The sequence below is a fragment of the Pseudopipra pipra genome, chromosome 2, assembly GCF_036250125.1.
Source record: "Pseudopipra pipra isolate bDixPip1 chromosome 2, bDixPip1.hap1, whole genome shotgun sequence".
Classification (NCBI taxonomy): Eukaryota; Metazoa; Chordata; class Aves; order Passeriformes; family Pipridae; genus Pseudopipra; species Pseudopipra pipra.
This window is the reverse complement of record NC_087550.1, coordinates 82514503-82522808: the sequence shown is the minus strand read 5'-3', so window position 1 is coordinate 82522808 and position 8306 is coordinate 82514503. Positions and strand designations below refer to the sequence as shown.

At 34.0% G+C, this 8306-nt stretch overlaps 1 long non-coding RNA gene across 1 annotated transcript; it reads left to right on the top strand.

Annotated features, from left to right (window-relative positions):
• The first annotated feature begins 545 nt into the window (after positions 1 to 545).
• LOC135409941 (uncharacterized) lies at positions 546 to 6952 on the top strand. Its single transcript, XR_010428435.1, has 2 exons — positions 546 to 2403; positions 2814 to 6952. It is a non-coding gene; the product is annotated as an uncharacterized LOC135409941 (long non-coding RNA).
• The last annotated feature ends 1354 nt before the right edge of the window (positions 6953 to 8306 follow it).

Here is an 8306-nt window from a genome sequence, read left to right as displayed (position 1 = left end):
TTATGGTAATAAGTTTGGGTATCTTTATTACACTTTCAGAATGGGAGAAATATTGAAGTTGAAATGTAGTTTTTCTAGTAAAAGAAGCATGCTTTTCAAAATCTTGATAGGCTGAAATGTTAGAACTATTTGAATTCAGTGCTTGTGAGCTTTACTTGGAGTAGATATGTTTTATGATAGCAGAATGATATACTGAGGAAGTATTGTTAAACCCGTTTTAGACTTATGAGGCCAATCTTCTCATGCTCCTTCCATGGAGAGTGAGTTCTTGAGGGAACCAATGGGCTCCTCAGTCAGGGTCTTGTCCTGAACCTCTTGCTAGGGATGCCCATCTCTCTTCATGACCACAGAGGGTTTCCAAAGAGCTGAAGCTTTTAAAGCTAAAGTCAGCATGTAAAAAATGCTTTCTACCCTTGTCAAGTCCAATAGATTTTCATTACAAATTCAGAGAGTTTCCTGGTAAAGATAACAATTTTTTCCCCCCTCTCACTGGTCTCAAAAAGTCAATATCTGTTTTAATATATGTATACATAGAAGAGTATATAACATATATAATATTTATGCTTTGCTTCCCTCAGCTTTGAATAAAGTTTTTGCATAATAGGTTTGTGCAACTATTTAAGTGATGAAAATTTGACAGGATTTGCTCCTGTGGCTCTAAAAATGTGTATATAATTCTTAAAACCAATATCCAAATCTTAATACACTTGGCATTATAAAATTCGGTCTATCAAGTATCCAAAACAATGAAATTGGAAAACAGGAAGACATAGAAAAATGGCTGAAGAACACTATGGCTTACTAGTAAAAGCAAAACTAATCTCTCTGTAAGTTATTACAGCACTGAAAGCTTAATTTTGATGAGTGACTACAAAATGCTTTTTGTCCCATAATCCTGTCTTATATGGTGCTGTGGAAGAGCAATTGTTTGAATAGTTATTCGTCCACGATACTCAATATTCATGAGAAATACGTATGTTTTTAGTTGTTCTGGTTTTGTTTGTTTAATAAACAGGGATTGTAAATCCTGAAATAATAATAAAAAAAAGGATTTGCTTTTGCATAAGCAAATGACAGGTTGAAAGGAAAACACAGTTGTCACCCACAGCTTTTTCAGAGCTTGCAGAAATACCAGTAATTCTATATGCAAAAGATATGGTGAAAATATTTCTTTTTGTTTTAATAAAGACTTCATTTTCAGTAATTAAGGAAACAAAGTGAAGTGAAGAAGAAAAAAAATATCAAACTGCATGGAAGACATCTAAATCACAGGGAGGTAAGCTAAAGTGGAAACTTAGTGCAGATTAATTGTTCTATGTGTATGTACTTTCCTAAGTTTATGGACCAGGAAGACTGGAGCAAAAAAAATAATTCTTCAAAATATGGAGCTATAGAAGCAAAGGATTAAGTCCATAAAGTTCAGAGAAAGTAGATTAGCATTTTTGGGTCACGTGGTTCCCAGTTATAATATTTGAACTTCTTTTACTAAAAAATGGCAAGTTCTGACTCTTGCAACAGAGAATCATAGAAGTATATTGAGTGAGATGTTTGATTTAGAGGACAAATATGTCCTCTTTCCACATTTTCTGCATTAAATATTTCTGACCTCACAATCAGAAGTGAGGTGAAATTTAGATTATTCACTTAGAAGCTGTTGATTTTTATGGTTATTAAGCCTAAATTGAGTATGAAAAGAAAACAGCTTTATTGCAACAAATCAATTTTTGAGCCCAAGTGGTCTTGCAATTGTAAGTAAAAAATTAAAATGATTGTCCTTCTCTGGCTGAAAATGCCAGAGCTAAGAAGGTGTACAGTTTGGGAGAAAAATGTGTTTTCTTTTGCTATAGATCTGATCATGTCAAACACTATGTGCTATTTAGAGCTTCGCTGAGAATGAGATAAATAATTGGCAACTGATGGTTTAACTTTCAAAGTCTTTATTGGTACCTAGCTCCCACCAATATCTCCCACTAATTTTCACTTTCTGTTAGAGTTATACTTCCAAGTATGGACTTTACAAAAAGTACCTTGTTGTGAATATTTGAGAACCTTGTCTCTGACCTGCTTATAGTATTAAGTCTGAGATCCATAAAGAAGCTAAGTCTCTTTTCTCTGAAATAAAATCCCTCTCTTCCCTTTTAGCTTTCTCCCTCTGTCCTTCTGGGCAGACTTGATCTTCCCTGCTACCACAGAAAGAAAAAAGAAATGAATCCTTTGACCACCTGTTTCTTAAATGGAGCCTTCTTCCATTCTTACATGGTTGGAAATTTAAGAGAAGTGCCAAAAGTATCATATGTGAAGAAAAATAAGTTACGTAGGACAAGATTTTATTAGTCCTGAAAGATGCAGATAATACTGATCATAAAGCTAAAGAAAAGCTTTCAGTGGATCTTGAGTACACAGGTTGGTGACCAGACCACCCTTAATTTTTCCCTCCTGAAATTCAATGTCTTGCTTAATGGTATGTCTGTATTTGATGAATTTCCAAAGGAATATTCTGCTCTTGTATGACATCTATTCCATCACTCTAGATTCTTTTTCTGTGTAATGAATCCAGCTGAATGTGACACACAGGAAACAAAATCTTACAATCCAACATATTAAATGTATCTCAGTGTTTTCTCGGTGATTTTCTTTGTGTCAACTCATAATGTCTACAAGCACGGATGTTATTTTTTCCAATAAATTAATTAATTAACTTTTTAATGCATGAAAATTGACTAAAGCAATCTATATCAGAATGTGCAATGGTTAAGAGGAATGATTTGAAGTTATTTTCTGTTAACTTCTTTGTGCATTTCTCCTTTGTCTAGGACACAATTTGACATCACTGTTGAGAAGGAGAAAAACATGGAAACATAAAAGTTCAAGTCTATTTTGGCAAAGTAAGTTAGACTTAGCACAGTTTTTACTTATAGATATTATTTAAAATCAGTTCTTTATTTTTTGTTCGTTGTTTTAAATCAGAATTTTAGATAGCTTTTATAAAATACATAATTAAATTTTGAAGGTACTAATTTTTCATTTGTAATTTCCTCTTATTTTTATTGTGTTGCTGAATACATAAATGGGATGATTCTCATGTTATTGACTGAGGGAATTCAAGCTATATACACTTGTTAATATTTTAAAACAGATCTCTGCAGAACTCACTTGTATTGAAATTTATGACAGACTGGAGGTGGCTTTATTTCCCTCTGCATTCATCCATGTAGCAGTAACAAATGTCCTGACTGAATAAATGAATCACAGTAATGTAATTTCTGTAGTTTTATCTTTAATTATGCAATCTGTAGTGAGCCAAGGACTGAACTGCAGAAATACATCTTGTTATGTGAGACAAACTCCTCTGTCACATGGCCAGTATTCACCTGGAAGGTGTACATGCCAAAACCTGAAGGCACAACATTGTAGTATATGTATTACAAATAAAAAATACCACATGGAAGAGAAGGAGCAACAATGACATCAAAATGTGTTTACTTGCTCTATATTCTGCTCTCCTCCTTTAGAGATCACATTGCTTAAACCTAAAATAATTGACGTAAGCATCTGTGCTTTTTTTATAGCTGCTTTGCTCACTGTTTCATAATTTTAAGACTCCCAAAATTCTGGTGAGATCTTTCTGGCAGGCCAGCAGATGTGGTCATCACTTAACTGAATATTCAACCCTGCTTCAGGGAGTGAAGTCCAGCATATTTTTTCAGGAAGTGTAGGAAGGGGACAGCATGACGAAGGATGAAATTACAGTGTTCAAATAATACAAAACTTTTCCTGAGAACGACTCATCTTGATTCTTTATGTTTCTTTGTTTTTTTTTTTCTTTTTTTTTAAATAAAATAACTGAGGGACTTCAAGCTGCTGCTCATTTTTAAAGGTAGCATCGTAATTTCAGCTAATTTGCTGAAATTAGCTCTGTTGGTTAGAATATGATGTTAATAACTTATGCTAATAACCCAGGCTTGTGGGTTTGATCCCTGTAGAGGGACTCAATGATCCTTGTGGGTCCCTTCCAATTCAGAATAGTCTGTGACATATAACAAAATAAGATTTGCCCCAACAGTTTTGTGGCCATTTTATATCCCAGACTTAACCATTTTGAATAAAATTTAATTAGTTACCCAGCAGTCTCATACAGATGTGGCACTCATGGGCAGTCTAGGAGCATTGATTTGGTGTTCTTCTAGCTGATTTTAGTAGTTTTTCAGTGTTAATTAGAAAAGAAAGAGTTTTGTTTTAAAAGATAATATATCTAATAACACATGTACTTCAGATATAAGATTTGAAGTTTTAAGGGAGGGTAAAGCAGAGAGGATACTCGCATTACAAAGAATAAAGAACAAGTAACTCTTATCTGTTGCTAGCACGTTGCTTTCACTAACACATTCTGTAAATACCTTCGTTCATGTTTGGACCTGACACACATCTTTTGCTTAATTTTTGGCATTTTCAGTCTCTTCTCTACTCCTCCTGCAGTGAAAATTCATGTCTAAATTTTATGAGATGTCAGACTTCCTCTAACAGTGTGAAAAAACAGCTCGAAGGCTCTAAATAAAAGGTTTTAGGCCATGATTGACACAGTATAGTAGGTCATATGCTCCCTTGACAAGCAGTAAATTCTGAGCTATACTACAAAATACAGGTGTTTCTAAGGAAGATTCTGACCGGATAATTTGCGAGCATCAGCCCATATATCAAGTGTAGCAGAATGTAAATGGTTTGTGAAGAACCTTTCTCTGCTGGATGTGCCCAGGAAAAAGAGGATGCTGTGTGTGTGACAATTAATTATATCTAACTGATGGAAATGGGGATTACAGATTACACTGATGAAAAGCACAACCATCAGTCAGACAGACTTTGACAGGACCTTCCAATCAAAATTTCGTTTCCTGGCCCCGGTGGATTAATTTACAGACACGCACACATGCACAAAGTTTGAAGCCCTATTGGTGAACCAATTACATCTTCACCAAGAAACTTGACAAAAAAAAAAAAAATCCTCTTGGAAATGACTGTTTCATAACTGTAAGCAGCGTATGAGGTGATGGAAATGTGTTTGCACAAGACACGTTGTAACATAGTATCAGAAGACTTTCATTGACAATTATGATTTTTTTCAACCCTGATATTGTATTAAAAAAATATTTTGATACCATGAAGATGTGGTAGTTTGTATTTTCCCAGCTATTCCATAGCAGTTAATGGTGGATAGACATTGTCTGCTGGTTAAAATTTTGAACTACCTGTAGTGCATGCAAACTGTTTCTCTGTATCCTGCTTTTCTGTGACATACATTTTTGGCTTTCTTTTGCTATTTGGCATAAATACAGCTATTTGCATGAAAAGAGAGGATTGCAGAAGGGGTGGACTTAGAGATCCACCTACTCTTGCTGTTTACTCTTTGCATAAAGTCATAATCCCTGACGAAGTAATCAGCATTTCTGCAGTAGCAAATCATTAAAGCTGCACAAAGGAAGTCGCAATTCAGGGATTCTTATCTGAAAGGATTCTGAAAGCTGTTACCTGGTGGCTGACTTCAACAGGACCTGAAGACAGCCAGCATGTCTCACTATCAGAACTGCCTTCCTTGAAGACAACCAGTAAAATTGCCATTGTTTTCAATGAAGCAGAATTATACCTTCAATGAGAAAAAGGAAATGAATATTGAAGAAACAAAGACACTTCTTTCATGCAAATTGCTTTACTAATAAATAAAAAGGAGGAATTAGAACCAGGAAATACAGGAGATAAAGAGAAACTGTTGTCTGAATTAATGCCTTTCAAATTTTCCAATGAGGCATTTAGCATTTAGTAGCAATGTTCATTATACTTTGATAATTATTTAGAGCTTTCTTCCTCACAAACTGGTTGTAGTGAAAGACTGTATCATGGTTCACTAGTTAGGGATTCTTTTACACCATTATACAAAAAATGAATAAAGAGTGGTTTTTCTAGGAATAGGGCTGGGAACCTGTGAAATGAAGCAGCTCAATTAGAGAAAACCTGAAGTTAATGGGAGTGTTTTCTGTAGAATATGTATATTTTAAATTAGTGTATTCTAAAAGAATAATCCAAGTTTAATTCAAACTGAAAAAGCAGCACCACCACTCCACCTCCTCCAAGGCAATACTGTAAAGTCTTTCCTTGCTGTCTGTCTGCCCACCACAATATCGGCAAAAAGGAAACTCAAGTAAATTGGATGGTGTATATCCACTGGATGTTGTAAAAACCAATGCTAATGAACTGTTACTGTGTGGTAACGGTAATGGTACTTGTCTTTCCTTCAATTTCTCTCACCACAGCTTTTTTTAAGTTACTCAAAGTTTGTAATTTGTAGGAAAACCTGAGATTGTAACATTTTGGAACACCAAGTTCTGCCTCCACTGAGTTAATTTTTTACATTGTACTCAACTTCTGCATGTATTTAGTCAATATGTTGCACTAATAAGGTGAAACAAACACAAGCAAATAATACTGATCAAACCGTATATATTTTAATTACTGACAAAGTAAAAAATGGTGTATATATAAAGTTCAGTGTTTAGTGCCCAGCAGGAGATTTTGGAGAATGGTACTTATTGAGACAGATTGATTTTTTTTCTATACTTTTATAAGGATGTACTATTTAAAACTAGAAGTCAAGTCAAGGGGAAAAAAAGATTTAATTGTGTAATATTCTTTTAAAAATCAGAATATGCAAAGAAATATTTTATTCCCTTTCTTTTTCTTTCCTGTCACTAATTTGTTCAGAGCATTTATTAAAGTCTACCTATTTTGTTTCAACTTGACCCAGTCAAAGCAGTTTGAAGACATTTACAATGATGAAGAGGGAGCTTCAATTAACCTTCTTGGCTGAGATATTTGATATGCATGAGTTACTATATAACAACTTAATTATCTAATACTCTTTGTAAAAGATTTCTAATAAAGAATGGAATTGATTTATATATTATGAGAGCACAATAATTTATTTAATTTCTCATCAGATTTCTTTTGCCAAAATGTATGTAAATTAACTACCAAGCTAAGGGACAAAGACCAATAGTCAGGACCTGACAACTTTCAAACTCTTTCTGTTTTGATAACTTTGCTTTGAAGGAGAAACAAAGCTGATGATAAAAATAATCAAGTTCTACAGAATTACACTGCAGGTCAGAACTTATTAGAGTTGTAGACATGTATTTTAATTTTTATTCTAGAGATCACATTGTCATAATTTTTATCACAATAGGTAAAAAGAGGTAGACAAAGAGGATTTTTAAAATTCACTTTACAGGACCTAATTGATATTTCTTATACATATATTTTAATGATATTATTTATCCCTATTATTTTTGTGACATTAGAATTAATGAATTCATTGTTTTTAATAAGAATATAAATATATATGTTTTCTTAAAATTGCATACTTGTGAAAAAGAACATAGGAGTAGATTTGGGCTCGACCATGAGAAAAACCAATCAGACTAAGTCCTGGTTTATCTTAGTCCTGATGCAATCCAGGGCCACTCTTAGCATGGAATAGCCAGATTCCCTGGGTGGCTGGTGGCCTGTTACGATAATACTAGTCAAATACTGTTTGTCTTTACTGGATCAACTGTCCAGGCTTCTTATTGAAAAAGATAATTGTCATATTAAAAAGGAGGAAACTGAGGGACTGCAGAATGAAACGGTTTCTTGGGGGTAACAAATGGAGCTGGTAACAAAGAAAGGCATCAGAATTAGGGTTTGATTCCTCAGTTATCATATTACTTGCATAGAATTTGCAACCTCAGTGTTGCCATATCTTGGTTGTGGCATTAGGGAAACTGTTATCTAAGAACTGTGGTTTTAAAAAAAAAGTAAAATAGCCAGGACACTAGTCATCAGATAAAAAATTAAAACAGCCAGGGTGAAATACCTGCTGAAGTGGATGTAAAATTTGTCCCTGTCTTCTGTGAATCCAGAATTTTACTGTAAAAAGAGGGAGTAAGAATTAAATCCTCAAACAACAGAAAATGGTGGTTCAAAGGTGACTTTTATGAAGAGGTTTGGGAAGTGAGTAAGGAGCAAAAAAGAAGTAGAAAATAATGAATTCAGTGCTGTAAGCAAGAGTAAACTTGCACAGATTTCTAAAGGTGGAAATAAATGAAACAAAACAGTCTCTCATCACTAAGAGAAGGTGAAGATTAATATTTTTTTGCATGAGGGCTTATGTTTTTTCACTCCTTTGAACTATATTTTCCTCTCCAGTAATAAACATAAAGATAATAAGCATAAATTCTTGGTAAGACAAACACAGATAAGCAGGTTTTGCTAACATTGGT